We start from the raw sequence: 15,504 nt of genomic DNA, 5'->3' as shown, positions 1-15,504 counted from the left end.
CTTCAGTTTTCTTTATTTTCTCAATGAAGTAGAAACATACTCTTCATTTGAAATTTCATTTCAAATACTTTACAAAGTTAAGAATATAGAATGAAGCTTCCATCTTCCTTCTGTGAATTTATTTTCTTCTGCCCAAGGGATTATAGGGAAATGTTTAGGTTTTCTTTGAAGGTACTATATGCCAAGACAGGTTTATACATTCTGTATCGTTAATACTTCATAGAGAAAGTCATAGTAAGTCATGTTCATGAAGTCATGGTAGATGTGAGTGACTCTAGTTTCTTATGGAACTAACTGCAGAGACTAGGTCTTATATGATCAAGATTCCAAATTAAGGTCATCAATAATGACTTTTAGTTTATGTTTTGAAATATTTTATTCTTTAGTAATTCTTTAGTCTGTTTATTTCAACAAAAAAGATCATTTTACATCCTCTCTAGGATATAATCATAATGGCCATCTTGATTGAATGAATTGATTTCTTAACAAGCAAATGATATATCAGTTCTGTCAACCCCCTGGTGGTCAGTCATTTAATCAAAGTCCAAGTAATTTTGTAAAGAGAGGAATAAGAAAACTTCTAGGTCCTCCATCCTTGTTTTCCCTTGTCACCTCAGGAAGAGCTATAGGCTCAAAACTCAGCCTGGCAAATTTAAATAAAGAAGAAAGTATGTGGAAGTTACGATTTAGACACTTCAATATGGTGACTTGTGTTTTGTAATGCTTTTAAATGAGAGTTTCAAGCATTATTTATTCCACAGATACAGGTAGAAATACATATGAAATCTTGAAAAAGTCAGTGCATTGACTTTTCAATTGCTTATTTTGGATGAATGATAGAAGATACTTTTTACATATGCTACACAGAAGGCAACCTACAGATATTAGGAAAATACTCTCATGACCAATTATTGATGCTTTATAATAAATAGGAGCAGAGATGGTCTTTAAAATGAATTTTTAAATATTGTTTTTGTACTAATTGACTTATATAGGAAATCTAAATTAAATTATGCAAAAATGCTATTAGAAGACAAAAATCAAGGCTTAGGTAAATGTTTTACTCTTAATAGTTGATCTGAAGAAACACTGAGAGATTCAATTTCAACATAAAAATGTAAATAGTCTTAAATAATTTAGAAAATAGCACATTCTCTTCAGTGAAACATTACACACAATTTAGTGCCTAAGTCTTGAGGCATGAGGGAGAATCTTAATAGCACTGTATTTATAAGCATGACTTTTCCTTAAAATGTAGACACTTGAAATTTTGGCCTGTTTATTTTCTTTATTCATGTCTTTGTGTCCAAGCATTCCTAGATTTTCCAGAAGGAAGCTCATTCTTTAAATCCGACATATAAAAAATGCAGCAAGATAAGGATTACAATTAAATTTTTTTTCTTTCTCATGTATTAAAAAGGTTATGTAGTACCATAGCATGATGTTTGAACTACATCTACATCAGGAATTCCAGAAACAAGCCACCTTTTCCTTGTACCATATAATCAAATGCATAGAAGCTGCTGAAAGTTAGGGATGCTAACAGTAGCACTCGTTAAATTGAATTCTAGATTGAGATATCTTTGACTTCTGAGTCCTATAATATTACTGAAGTTACATAAGCAGTATCTATGTGTGTGAATCTATATTAAGAAAATACTTGATAACATATTTGGAGGCAGAGTTTCTTTTGGCATCTTCATAAAGTCATGAAAAAGCTTTTCTAAATGATGATTATAAGAAAATTATCTTGGCCTTGAACTTTCTAAGTATGCAAAGAAGTTATTCTGCTTTATTGAGATGTTAATCCTTACCATATTACCCTACGGTTGTCTGAGAATTCACTAGTGATAAAACATTGCTAGAAGTCAAAAGTTAATAGTAAAATTAATGAAAAAAGTTATTAATATAAAGTAAAGCAGAATGATGGGAATAATCAAGGGTTCTTCCCTACAGGATAAAATGTTTTCTTATGGTAGGATTAACATTTTTCAAGAAATAGAGCATAAAATGGCACTAGAAAGTCTTTATGTTTTTATTGAGATAGATCTCCATGCGGTGAGGAATGATCTATTTTTCAGAAGGTGTGAGTGGTGATTAAACAAAAATGGCAGCTCATTCTCAGAAGTGAAGACACCTGCTATGGCCACTACATTTGTGCTCATTTAATATACAGATAGTTCTGAGCTCACCCACAGAAAATGATGGTCCTGAAAAGAGGGCAATGAAAAATTTTCAGCTCTTCCTCTTTGCTGTGGGGAGGAGGTGAAATTGTTCCTCTGTGAGGAAGAATCTTAGGGATCTAACTTAACACTAACAATCTCAGGGTCTACCCTACATTAGTGGACAGACTGAGGCTCACTGAATAAATGAAGGTCTGTTATTAACAAATAAGGAAAGAATCAATATAGTCCAGGTAGATCCACACTGACAAAGTTAATCCTAGAACTCCTTAGGATGAAAAAAACAACAAAAAAATATTATTAGGATATGTCAAGGAAGCAAAATTTCTTTCTCGCTCCCTTCTTTGCTTTCTCCTCTCCCTGCCTTCCTCTGCCAGTTTGTCTCTATCCCTCTTTGTCTCTCTATCTCTGTATCTTCTTCCCTACACCTCCATAGCAAAACTTACTATCAGGGATTAGTTCACATGAACTATTATGGCTACTGAGAAATCCAAGGATTTGCATTCTTTAGGCCTGAGGAGTTTGGCAGACCTCTATACAAATTTCAGGCCAAGTGTGAAGCCTGAGAACTCAGAGACCTGATGGATTAAGTAACTATGAGTTCAAACTAGGGGAAAATGAACTTCCCAGTTGCATGACTGTCAGGTGGAGAGAGCAAATTCTCTCAGTTTTTGTTTTACTGACATCTTCAGCACGTTGGATAGGCTGACCCACACAGGTCAGCTTTAACTCAAATGTTGATCTCCCTTGGAAACACCTTCACAGTCATAACAGAAACTATTTAGTTAAATATCTGGGACCCTCAGTCAAGTTGACAGGTAAAATGAACTATCGCACTTGTGCTTTAACATATATTTACAAATATTGCAGTGAGTTTTCTGTGCCTGTGATTTGCTGGCACTCTCTGTCAAAGACGGAAAGGTGTGAGAGTGGAGGGGGCTTAATGGACAGAACACAGAAGCAGCTATGTCTGGAACTCTGTTTCTTACTGTCACATGCCTGCAATATGTTTGCTTTTGTGTGAGGTGCTGTAGAAGTCACTGAGACCCTGGAAAGTGTCATGCTTATATGTAGACAGCTACAAGACATTGTCGGTATGCTGAATGCTGGCAGTAGGAGAGAGGGAGCACCATAATAGAAAAATGATTAAGAATTAGCCCAACTAACATTACCTACAGTGAAATATCAGTTGTGCTCCTTTCTCACTCCAACAGTGATCTGAGTCAACCAGGCTTATTCAGTGGCCCAGAGGATTCCTTCCTTCCTTTATTCTGTACACACAAATGAATACTACTCATTAAAGCATAGCACTAAGAAGCTAAAGCCACTTAAGCGTGAGTTCGATCCCTGCCAGGTTGGTGATCCACATGGTGTGGCAGACCTCTCCTGACCCACTCACTGCTCCCCTCAGCAGTGGACTTCGTCAGTCAGCCTGTTCTGCTCCCCACTCTTACCTCTGGTGAATAATGTCACCATCCCTGCCCCTCTGGCCTGTATCCCAGTTCTGTATGCATAAATAAATAAATCTTTAAAAAAAATGCCAAAGAATTAAGAGGAAATCTAGCTCAGTATTCACGTACCAGAAGCTACGTGAAGTATTTTAAGAAGTATTAACCTCATGCTTTTGAGAAGTTGGGTAAGTCGGAGACAGATGTGGCAAGATGAAGGTTGTTAGAAACCTTCACTGGATCCATTAAAGAGGAGAGGCAGAGAACTGGGCAGAAAGACACTGAAGGCAGATTAAGGATTAAAGAAGTTTGTTTTTTGAGTGACTTTTTTTCCTTTCATTAAGACTACTTAAGACTTAAACTTCACAATTGCTGTCTAGCCAATACTATGATCTATAGACATCATGCTGTATGTTACACCTTTAGTCCTTATTTGTCTTGTAACTGAAAATTTATCCTTTTAGCCAACTTCCTTCAATTTCTTCTCTTTTTACATTTCACCTCTGATAGCCCCAAGTGCAGTCTCCTTTTCTATGTATGTGTGCATATATATAACACATACATGTAGACCACATATATTATTACACATGTATATACACATACATATAATATACATGTGTGTAAGTATATAGTAAGGTTTCACATATAATGGATATCATACAGTAGTTGCCTTTCTCTGTCTTTTTCTGTCTGACGTGTGTGTGTTTGTGTGTGTGTGAGTTGATGAACACTTAGTTTGTTTCCCTACCATGGCTACTGTAAATAATGGGGTTCTGAACATGGGGAGTGTAGCTATCTTTTTGAATTAATGTTTTCATTTCCTTTGGCTATATTCCCAGAAGTAGAATTAGTGGATCATATGTTTGTCTTATTTTCAATCTTTTGGGGATCCTCCATACTATTTTCATAGTACCAATTTACAATCCCAACAGCGCACAAGGGTCCTCTTCTTGCATCCTCCTCTCCAGCATTTTTTTTGTAATCCTTACAGATTTGAGGTGATGTCTTACTGTGAATTTAATTTGCAGTTCTAAGTGACTCATGCTATTGAGCATCTTTTTCATATACATATTGGTCTTACATCTTTTTTAGAACAATGTCTTGGGTCCTTTCCCCAACATTAAATTGGATATCTGCATTTCCCCTTCCTCACTATTGAGTTGTATGTGTCCTTTATATATTTTGGATATTGACCCTTATCAGATATATGATTTGCAAATATTTTTTCAAATCCATAGGTTTACCTTTTCACTTTGTTGATGGTTTATTTTGCTGCCCAGTGTTTTTTAGTTTGATATAATCCTACTTGTTTGTGCTTCATGTTTCATATCTAAAACAGCATCATAAAGATCCATGCCAAGAAGCATTTTCAAATGTTTTCTTCTAGGATTTTCATAGTTTCTAGTCACATAGCTTTAATTCATCTTCAGTTAATTTCCATGAGTAGTGTGTGATAGGGAAAGAGGAGGGGCTTTTAATGTAATATTTACATCCTAATGGAAATGATCCAGTTAAGAGAAGAGTCGAGAAGGAACAAAAAAAATTGGGAAGAATTCTAGTAGTAAAATTCTGAAGAGGTGAACAGAGATAGAATTTAGTGCAGTGTGGCAGGTTGTTTTAAATGGACCAAAGGGGGTTTGGTTACCTGAAGTGACCCAGAACGAATGGGTCAGGTACAATTAAGTTGGAAGATTTGGTGATGGAAAAATGCATAAGCTTTATTCTGATTTCTTTTATTTTCTCAGTGAAATAGATGTCAAAGTCATCAACCCACAGTGAGAGGAGGAGGGGGGAGGGAGCATTGAGGGTTTGAAGTGGAGGAAAATATGTGGAAGAGATTTTTGCAAGAATGGGAAAGTGAATTTCCTATGGAACCATAAATGAATGCTGGGTGATGAAGTCTTGTTTGAGATTTGTGGTCATAAATTTATTTTGAGGAATGAATTTTCTTTAAATTATTTCTTAAAACTTTATATGAAATCAGGTAATTCAGGTGAGTATTCTTCTCCAGTTACTCTGAGCTGCTGGGGTACAAGTGGGGAGTCAATAGAAAGTTGGGTTTATGCAGAGTTTGACTTTTGCAAAGTGAGCACAGTGGAGAAAAAGAAAAAACAAGGAATATTTGAATTACTAAAAATAGTGCCTACCATAGTGGCAGAGAATGAGCCAGTTGCTAAAACCTTAAATGAAATGCAAGGGAGTGATTGGGAAGAGAGTACATAATTTTTAAGAGACTCATTGCAATAGAATTGTGCTTGGCGAAGTCACTTAGATCTGCAACTTAATGGAAATTATGTCTGGTTGAGATAGTTCACAGCCTGGCCTTAGGGAGTTTGGAACAATATCATCATCATAACCATCAATTAGCTTGTAATTTTATTTTTTATTTTTAGTCCTCCTACCATGCAAAGTCACACACTATCTGAGACAAAAAATAAGCATAGCTTCTGTCTTTAGGGAATTGACATTCTCAGAGATCCGGTAGAAAGGATAATTAGGTGTAGAAAATGATCCACAATTGTTTTGTTGAGTAGAATATGTTTAAGTGGGAAAGCAACAGGCAACAGGCACACTAAGTTGTTTTTCTGCTCTTGTAGAACAGAATGTAAATATTGATGGAATAAAGACCTCTTTTAATCAGTAGCACAGTTGGGCCTCTACAAATATGGAATTCTCTCTCAGACACTTCAGATTGGAGACAAATATCAGGCAAAATTAATGGCAATAAAATTCTATTTTGTCAAGTATAAGCAGATGTTTCCAAGAATTCAGTACATGATTTGTGAGATCAACCCAAAATGTGTGATGAATTTTCTCTCTTCTTTCTCCCCCTTTTTTCCTCCCACCCCTTGTCCTCCATATAGCATGTGTTCCTCAGAGGAATGTGTATTCAGATTTTGGGGGTACAGTATCTTATAAAGGTCTATTAAGCCCACCTGATCTAATTTCTTTTTATGAGTGTATCTCCTTAGTATCCTTAAAAGTTCATTTACTGGCCCTCCCTGGTGGTGCAGCGGGTTAAAGCACTGCACTGAGAAGTTAAAGCCACTTCCACATGAGTTCGATCCCCGCCTGCCTTGGAGGTGACCACATGGCGTGGCAGACCTCTCCTGGCCCGCCCGCTGCTCCCCTCAGCAGTGTTCTTCATCGATCTGCCTGTTCTGCTCCCTGCTCTGTCTCTGGTGAAGCCTCTCACCGCCCCTGAGCCTCTGACCTGTACCCCAGTTCTGTATGTACAAATAAATAAATCTAAAAAAAAAAAGTTCATTTACTAATAAGAGATGTGCTCTTATTTTTTTTATAGTTGTAATTTTTTATTGGATTCATCTAATTTAAATACCTTTTAAAATAATACACGTGGAAATAAAGTCCTTAAAAGGCTGAGAATGAAGGACCTATTTCGTTACCGCTAAGGCCATTGATATTAAGACTGTTCTGGTCCTTAGGATTCCTAGGTTTACCAGATGGTTTTCAACAATAATTGTCAGGAACCCTTGGAAAAAGTGGATGTTTATTATTTACACAAGTTGCAAATTATATAGCACATCTGGATCAGGTTGAAGTTGTGGGGAGAGTCAAAGAGAATGAGAGAGCAGAGGGGCTCTTATTGGCCAGGTAGGGGGGTGGGATATAGCTTCCCTGGGCTTAGTTGGTGCATTCAAGTCCTAAGAGCGTGAATTTAAAGTGGGAAGAGCCCGAAGAAGGAACAAGGGGAAAGGAGAAACTCGTCAGTGGTAACTGAGCAGTTATTTAAATCAAGCAGGATCCTTCAAATGAAAGGAAACTGGGAGGACGCTGGGGCAGAGGTGTCTTACCGTACCTAGTAGGGTTGCTGGCCACGTGCTTATTAATCCTTTTAGAGTCTGATGCCCCTTTGAAGCTTGATGACTGGACATCATGTTTGATTTGTACACTTGCATTATAAAAAGGAAAAGTCAACTCTTAAAGCTTACAAAACAGGGCCACAACCAGCAACATAAACTTTTAAATTGGACTAAATAGTTAATTAACTTTAGGCATTTATAAAGAAAAACCTACACATCACTTACATTCAGCTATAATTACATGTTGTCCTGGGGTTAATTCCTCTTGCTAAAGTGTTGGTGGAATTCTTAATCCTGAGAGGTGAGGGGACATCTCTGGCTGGTTGCAGCTGATCTTCTTTTGTATCCCGATTCCTTTCTATTTACTGTTCCTTTTCTGATCTCATGAGACTTATATTGGATTGGTCAATTTCAAGATCAAAGACAGATGTCATTGTGGCTTATTGCTTACCTCTCTACTGTGTTTGAAGTTCAGATTTTGACATATTACTTCTCCATCAACTCAATTTCTGTAGCTTAGTTATCTATTTCATTTGACATTACACAATTACACATTATATGGATTACTCTCAAGTCTTGCAGTATTCTGCCCATGTACAAATTTCAAAATTTCTTGGCACAAAATGTTCTTCTTTTCTTCTATAGTGAAACAGATTTTATATTCTTTCTTCATGTGGGTGGGAAGGGACTAATTTCCCATCTGGATACCACCTGTAAGTGTTCACACCTTTTCTAAGAAGACATTTTTAATCTATCACAGTAAGCTATTTCATGTTCTTTTAAGCACTCACTGTCAGCATTCTCAAGGAGTTATGATTTTATATGGATTGTTTTCCAAAGATTGTGCTGTCTGTAGAATCAGTGCTACTTTTTGTTGTCATTATTATTATTATTGATATAGAAAAACTGGGGTGTAGGGTAGAGGTGTGTAGCAGAACTGGTAGATTTACTGAAATACACTGCTGATGGGGGAGCCATGGGCAAGACAGGAGAGGTCTGCTGTACCATCTGACCGTCAGCTCCCTGGCCAGGATCAAACTTGAGCAGTAGGTGTGATAGAATGGAGACTTACCCCCTAGGCCACCAGGGAGGACCTCAATGCCACTTTTTTTTTTAAGATTTTTATTTATTTGTGCATACAGAACTGGGGTACAGGCCAGAAGCTCAGGGGTGGCGAGAGGCTTCACCAGAGACAGAGTGGGGAGGAGAACAGGCAGATGGACGAAGTACACTGCTGAGGGGAGCAGCGGGCGGGTCAGGAGAGGTCTGCCGCGCCATGTGGATCTCCTCTAGGGCAGGCGGGGATCGAACTCATGCGGAAGTGGCTTAAGCTTCTTAGTGCAGTGCTTTACCCTGCACTAATGGACTATATAAGCGGTAGGAGATTGGGAATCAGTGGGCTGTCCTGGTTAGGGAGCAATGGAAGTGGTAACAATGCTGCGCCACCAGGGAGGGCCAACGCCACTTATTTTTAACAGGACAGTTTTTATTTAACAATGTTGAACTCTGTATCACCCCATGCAAATAATATCTTCATGAGTGACAGTTTGAAGAAAGTATCTAGTGACTAAATAGATTTTGATTATCTCTTTATTATCTAGCCTGCCTATCAACTCACTGTAACCAAATTGCAAAACTAAAAAGTTAAATGTCTTTGGCAAAAAATGCACAGTGGACCCTTTAAAGTATTGTTTCTCAGCACATGTTTGAGGACTGTCTGCTGTAGAACACCTTGGGAAGTATTAAAATGCCTATCCTTGGAAACTAATTCCAAGCCATCAAAGAACTATGAGGATTTGGGTTAAAGTCATTAAATGTTTGAGAACCATCATTTTAACAGTAATACTAGCACGAGAAATTTCTGGTAAGATCATTAGAAGAAATGTACTTTATTAAGAAATTACAGTCTGAATTTTTATCTGTTCAAAGAACAATACACAACCTACTATTTTAATTATGTTTAAAATATTTTTGGTTGAAGCCTAAGGTTTTTTTACACATTCCTAATGGACTATATAAGCAGTAGGAGATTGGGAATCAGTGGGCTGTCCTGGTTAGGGAGCAATGGAAGTGGTAACAATGCACAAATAAAAGTTTTATTATCACTCACAATTGAATTGTTTACTACACAATATACCTGCTAGAGATATGGCCAGGGCAGAGATTTTCTGAGTACTTTCTCAGGTACCCAAACTAAGAGGAGATGTGTTCTTCAATAGGAAGATCCCACATGATCTTTCTTTGAGTCTAAGTAGGCAGACTGAGAGGCACCCCAGTACCCCCAAATTTGCACACTGTAAATGGTTTCTGCCATCTACCTCATCAAGACAAAACATATTATTAGTGCATAGAAACCTTCAAGAGAAAAGATGTTTAATACAATTGGTGTGCAATAAAGAGACTAATAAGAACATAGTTAAAATAGTTTCTCCATTCAACACCCAATGTTACCCCTCCCCTTGTGGGTAAGTGCCCAGCCAAGCAGGATTGGCTGAAAGGAGGGCCACTGAGGCCTGAAAGCCTGCTCCAAGTCTAAGGCAGCTTCTGGTGGGGACCCATGGGAAAGGGGCAGAAGGAGCCAGGCACGTCTGAGATGAAGGAACAAAACCAAAATCCAAGTAAAGATAAAGGCTGCCATGATCAGCCTTCTCCATAGATCTCTCATCTACATCTCTCTGTCAGGTGTCTCCTTTCATGTCCCCCAAGTTCCTGGTACAAGTCCAAGGGTAATTGCAGCTTCTTCTTCATATGTCTCTCTGTTCCACATGCTTTCTCCAAGTCATCTCCTTCTCCAGTCTCATTTATTATTAGTTTTTTTTTTTTAAGCTTCTCCTTGATGTTCAGCTCACTGTTCAACAGGTGGGACAGGGAATATGGAACCTCCCTTTCTATAGGGATTATACTAGCTCTCAAGTGCTTCACCTGGTGGAAGAGAGTATGGACATGTCTCATCTTGGCATGAGGAAGAAGTTGTCCCAGTTGCAACTCACAGTCCTTTTGAACCTCAAAAGGGATTTACACCCATGCTGCAGCTTACTGGGGGTGAGCTTGGCTGTATTGCTTTGACAGTTCACTTAGTTACAGCTTCAGCAAATACAGATGTGGATTTGGTAATGGGTGCAGGTATTTAATTCCTGAGGTATGGTTTACATTTAATAAAATGCATGCGTCATAAGTATAGACTTTGGTGAGTTGTGACAAATGTAGATACCTCTTCATAACCATCATCACAATAGAGAGATGGAGTATTTCCCCAGTGAACCTTTGCAAACACCCCTTTCTCTTACCAGCCATAACCTTGGGCAGCCGTTGGTCTATTTTCCTGTCATTATAGATTGGTTTCTGCTTGTTTTGGAATTCCGTATACATGGAATGATACAGTATGCTCAACAAAACTTTTTTGAAATTCATATCATTGCACAAAATAGTCTATTCCTTTTTCTTTTCTTCTTTTTGCTGAGTTCTGGGACATGGAATGCACATATCACCAGTAGTCAGGAATTTATTGATGGATAGTTGGGTTATTTTCCAGTGAGTGGGTTCCTTTTCTTTTTTTCCTTTGCTAAATTTATTGCATTTTATGACTTTTATTTTAAGTTGTATTTTATTTATAGTTTTTTATGACTTCTTTCCTTGATGTTATTGTATTTTTTCATTTCCAATTCTCTGTTGCTTGAATGGAGAAATAGAAATGACTTTTATCTATTGATTTGTGTCTATTACTTATTGTTTATGTTTATTGGTCTTGAAGACTAGTTCAACCAACTCACTAGTTTTAGTGGTGTGTATGTGTGTGTGTGTTTAGACTCTTAAGATTTTCTATAGACCCAGTCAGCTTATCTGGGAAAAATGACAATTTTGCCGCTTCCTTTTCTATCTCAATATCTTTTTTTGTTGGCTGTTATAAATGTCATTCCTCCCACCCTCACCCCCAGTTTTATTACATTGAGTGGGGCCTCCCATACAATGTTCAGTGAAAATGATGTGAACAGGCATCGTTGCCTTTGTCCTCAATCTTCTGGAAAAAGCATGCAATCTTTACCATTAAGTAAGATATTAACTGCGGGACATTTTATTTGCATTTTTACATTTGTAACTAATATGATCAGTTTATTTGCGACACAGGTCTTTTCCAGATTCTTTCATCAGTGATTTTGGTAGCTTCTGGCATTTTAACTTTTTCAATTAGAGACATTTTTATTTATTTTATATTTTGAGATGCTGCATAATAATCCAGGTTCTAGGGCTAAAAATCATTAAAAAAATACTGTTAGAACATCATGCTATTCAATTTTTCTTGAAGCTCAAAGCAGTCACTGAACCTCATTGGTGAAAATACTATATATTATGAAACTCAATGTTCCTTGATGAAGGGCCCATAAGATAAATTTGTATGGGGCATTTAGTACCTAGACCATATTTAGAATTAGTATCTCAGTGTATTATAGAGCTGCTCTATAAAGTAGTGAGAATTACTCTATCAACTCTTTTTTCTGTTTTCACCTCAGTCTCATGGAGGTTCAGAGCTACATTTTTGCACTATCATTACAATGATGATTTTCATATTTGCATCCTCTTTCCCTAGTGCTTATATATATTTTGATTTATTTGAACAGTCTTTATCAATTATGTCTCTAGTTTTGGATCAACTCAAATGCTATTAGAAAGGATTTAGAATTATAACCAATGATCTCTGTTTGTATTAATAAAAAACATATTTCATAAAAGGGATACCTGTTAAATATTTAATTGGAATAAATACCTACCTTTAAGAGGCTTAATGGAAGGCTATAAATGGAAAATCTCTGGGCCTGGCAACACAAACTTTTATTGGCTTGGCAAGATAAGTTCCAAAGAGAAACAGTTGGGATGAGGATCTTGTTGAAATGAAACTAAAGTGCTTCTAATTACAACTGAAAAACAAAAATAAAACCCCAGAGATTTAATGTTTTCTTTAATGATCTATTTATAGTTATTGAATGTCTTTAAAATATTGCCTAATAAATGGAACACTAATACTGTGAATGTCTTGGGTTTCTGGGTAGCATTATAAGAGAAAGTTGTGAGGTTATGACCAGCTTTTTCCGACTATCACTGTAATTGAGGAAATGGTTTATTCTACTATCACAAAAATTAGAAAAATATACAAATTTAAATTATAGCAATTATCAGTTGATAGTGGTATCCCCTCAATTAATTACACATGAGCACATTTGTGCCTTTTAATGTTACTTTTGGATATCTTGATCTAAAAGCTGTGTAGAGTGAGAACAATTCTCTACCCCCCAAATATTTAATTTTTTGTGTATAGTTGTGGGGGGAGCAGAATGGGAGTAAGAGGCAATGTTTACTTTAAAAACATTCCTGTTTATATTATAGTATTAAAATATACTTTTAATGTTGGGGAGTAATGGCTATGTATCAAGTTCAATGCTAGTCACTTTATATGCAATATTTCATATTTAAAAAATACATTTATTTATGCATACAGGAACTGGGGTACAGGCCAGAAGTGTGGGGAGGAGGGATCAGTATTCACCAGAGACAGAGTGGGGAGCAGAACAGACAAATCCTCTGAAATGCACTGCTGCGGGTCAGGAGAGGTCTGCTGCACCATGTGGATCACCTGCCTGGCTGGGGATTGAACTCAGGCTGCAGTGGCTTTGAATAGCTTAATAAGAGCTGAGACTTAATCCCTTGTGCCACCAGAGAGGCCCTGCAATATTTCATACTTTTCACAATCATTCCTAATAACCCTAACACAGCAATTGCTCATATGCCCATTTTTTTTTGTTGCTGTAGAAATAGCCTTATTACTTATTTACATATATTTTACATCACTGTTCATTTTTTACATTGCATGCCCTCTTCTTTCACTTGTAGTCTCTGTAAAATTCCCACCACCAACACACCGGGGCACAATCATCACAGTCCCTTGGGCTCTTCTCTCCATGTTTGGATCCATATACCCATTTTAAATCAAGAAACTGAAGTAATTGGCCTCAAGTCACACTGTTAATAAAAGTCAGGGCCAGAATTGAAACCATAATGGTCTTAACCTATGTCTCAAAGGTAAGGCATTGGCTGACCAAGAGTAAGTCATTTTATAAAAACCCAGGGGATTGCTACATTACTTTAATTGCTCAATAATGCTATTTTAGGCTCTATTCCACTGTCCCAAGCAAGGTGACTTTTCATTTTCCTTTTTTCTTTTTTTTGTATGGAGCCTACAAATGCACGGTGCAGGCCCAGGCATCAGATGTTCAGGGCAGGATGAGGGGGAGGGGGCTCCAGCTGCTGCTCCTGCTGCCACTCAAATAGGAACTTCAGGCTGCAAGAGCAGCCACAAAATTAGCATTAGTGTCCTAAGGCCAGGAGGAGGTGGCCGACCCTGGTGGCGCGTGGGTTGCTCCAGTAAGTGACTGACATCTGAATGTTACCCGAGGGCCATGCTGTCGGGTAGCGCCACAGAATTTGTTTATGTGTACTTTTTAAAGGTGGTGATTGAGGGCCCTCCCTGGTGGCACAGCGGGTTAGAGCACAGCAATAAGAAGCTTAAGCCACTTCCCCATGAGTTTGATACCCGCCTGCCCAGGAGGTGACCACATGGCGCGGCAGACCTCTCCTGACCTGCTCGCTGCTCCCCTCAGCAGTGTACTTTGTCCACTCTGTGGATCTGGCTGTTCTGCTCCCCACTCTGTCCCTGGTGAATCCTCTCACCCTCCGCATCTCTGGCCTGTACCCCAGTCTGTATGAATAAATAAATAAATCTTAAAAAAAAAAAACCTGTGTAAGTAAATAAACAAACAAACAAACAAATAAATAAATAAATATAAATGTGGTGATTGAAACAGAGTCAAGGAGGAGGTTCTACTTCTCTTGAAGGTTTTGATTCAATTTTCCAGCAAAGGGTCTGGGATGCTTTCATCCTTTCTCCCATTTTTGCAAGATTGTGTTAACTTTTCCACATTTGCCTCTGGAGTGAATTCATTGTGTACATTGTGGGGGTGGGAGGGAGGAGGAAGGTGGGGGAAGGATGCTAAGAAGAAAGGACGGGAATTTGGCCTCTGCTTTAGCTTATGCTTAATTGGGAGACAAGACAAACATGCATTATCATAGAAAGAGTTTAGAACAGATTTCATGTTGTAATACTATCAAAGCTTTACAAAGGCTGTAAGCTTGAAACATCATGCATTGTTAATAGAATGAAGCTGATAAGCAGGAAGCAGAGTTATAACTTGCTATCTTTTTAACCTCTAACTTAATCAGAGTAGCCTAAAAGATAATTTAAAAAGTTAAAAAAAATCGTTGATGGAAAGTTAAGAGAATTAAGGAAATCTTCCTGAATTGACAGCTTGTGTTGGTTAATAATCTAGTTATTTTCAAATCATTTTGTCTTAAGAACTTTAATATACGCTCTCCATTGATATTGTAAGGGTAATGACTGAATGACCATTTTCATGTCTGAACCTTCTGGAAATTTTTATAAGTGGAGCTAGTTTTATGTATTTGAAAGTGGTTACATGGGATCATTAATTCATTCAAACAATTGTATATTGATGCACAGTCTATGATAGGAAATATATCCAACTTGAAAGCTGAAGAAGTCATGTTTCTCACCCACAGGAGCTTCTGGTCCAAGAAGGAGTTGGTCTTTCAGTGCATTTAGCTCTCTCACTATTATGGACCTGGACCAGGCATATCTAAATGCCAGAGCCAATTTGATTTTTTCAGTGTATTAACTGTTAAATGAAGACTAACTCAGAACATTGAAGCTACATATGAGTTGGCATGTACTTACATATGTTTCTGGCATAAAATTCAAAATAGTTGAATTATAGAATACTTACAGATGAAATATAAAGATAAAATGTAGAATTATTTATATCCATTAACATTCTTTACTCTTCGTTCCCATGCATACTGAGAACTCACTGTCTAATGCTGTTAAATTTGACAGAGATTCTGGGAATTATTAACATGGTTTAAAGTTTATGATTTTATTGACAGAAAAATTATTCATATATGTGTACCCGATAGAGTACCTAG

At 37.4% G+C, this 15,504-nt stretch overlaps 1 protein-coding gene across 3 annotated transcripts in view; it reads left to right on the top strand.

Annotated features, from left to right (window-relative positions):
* The window catches only part of GRM8 (glutamate receptor, metabotropic 8), a 697,091-nt gene that overhangs the window by 226,969 nt on the left and 454,618 nt on the right, over positions 1-15,504 (top strand). The window lies entirely within an intron of this gene.

Source organism: Condylura cristata, unplaced genomic scaffold (genome assembly GCF_000260355.1).
Source record: "Condylura cristata isolate star-nosed mole 26May11 unplaced genomic scaffold, ConCri1.0 scaffold00005, whole genome shotgun sequence".
Lineage (NCBI taxonomy): Eukaryota > Metazoa > Chordata > Mammalia > Eulipotyphla > Talpidae > Condylura > Condylura cristata.
Note: the sequence above shows the minus strand (reverse complement) of the source record. Positions and strands in the feature narration are given on the sequence as shown.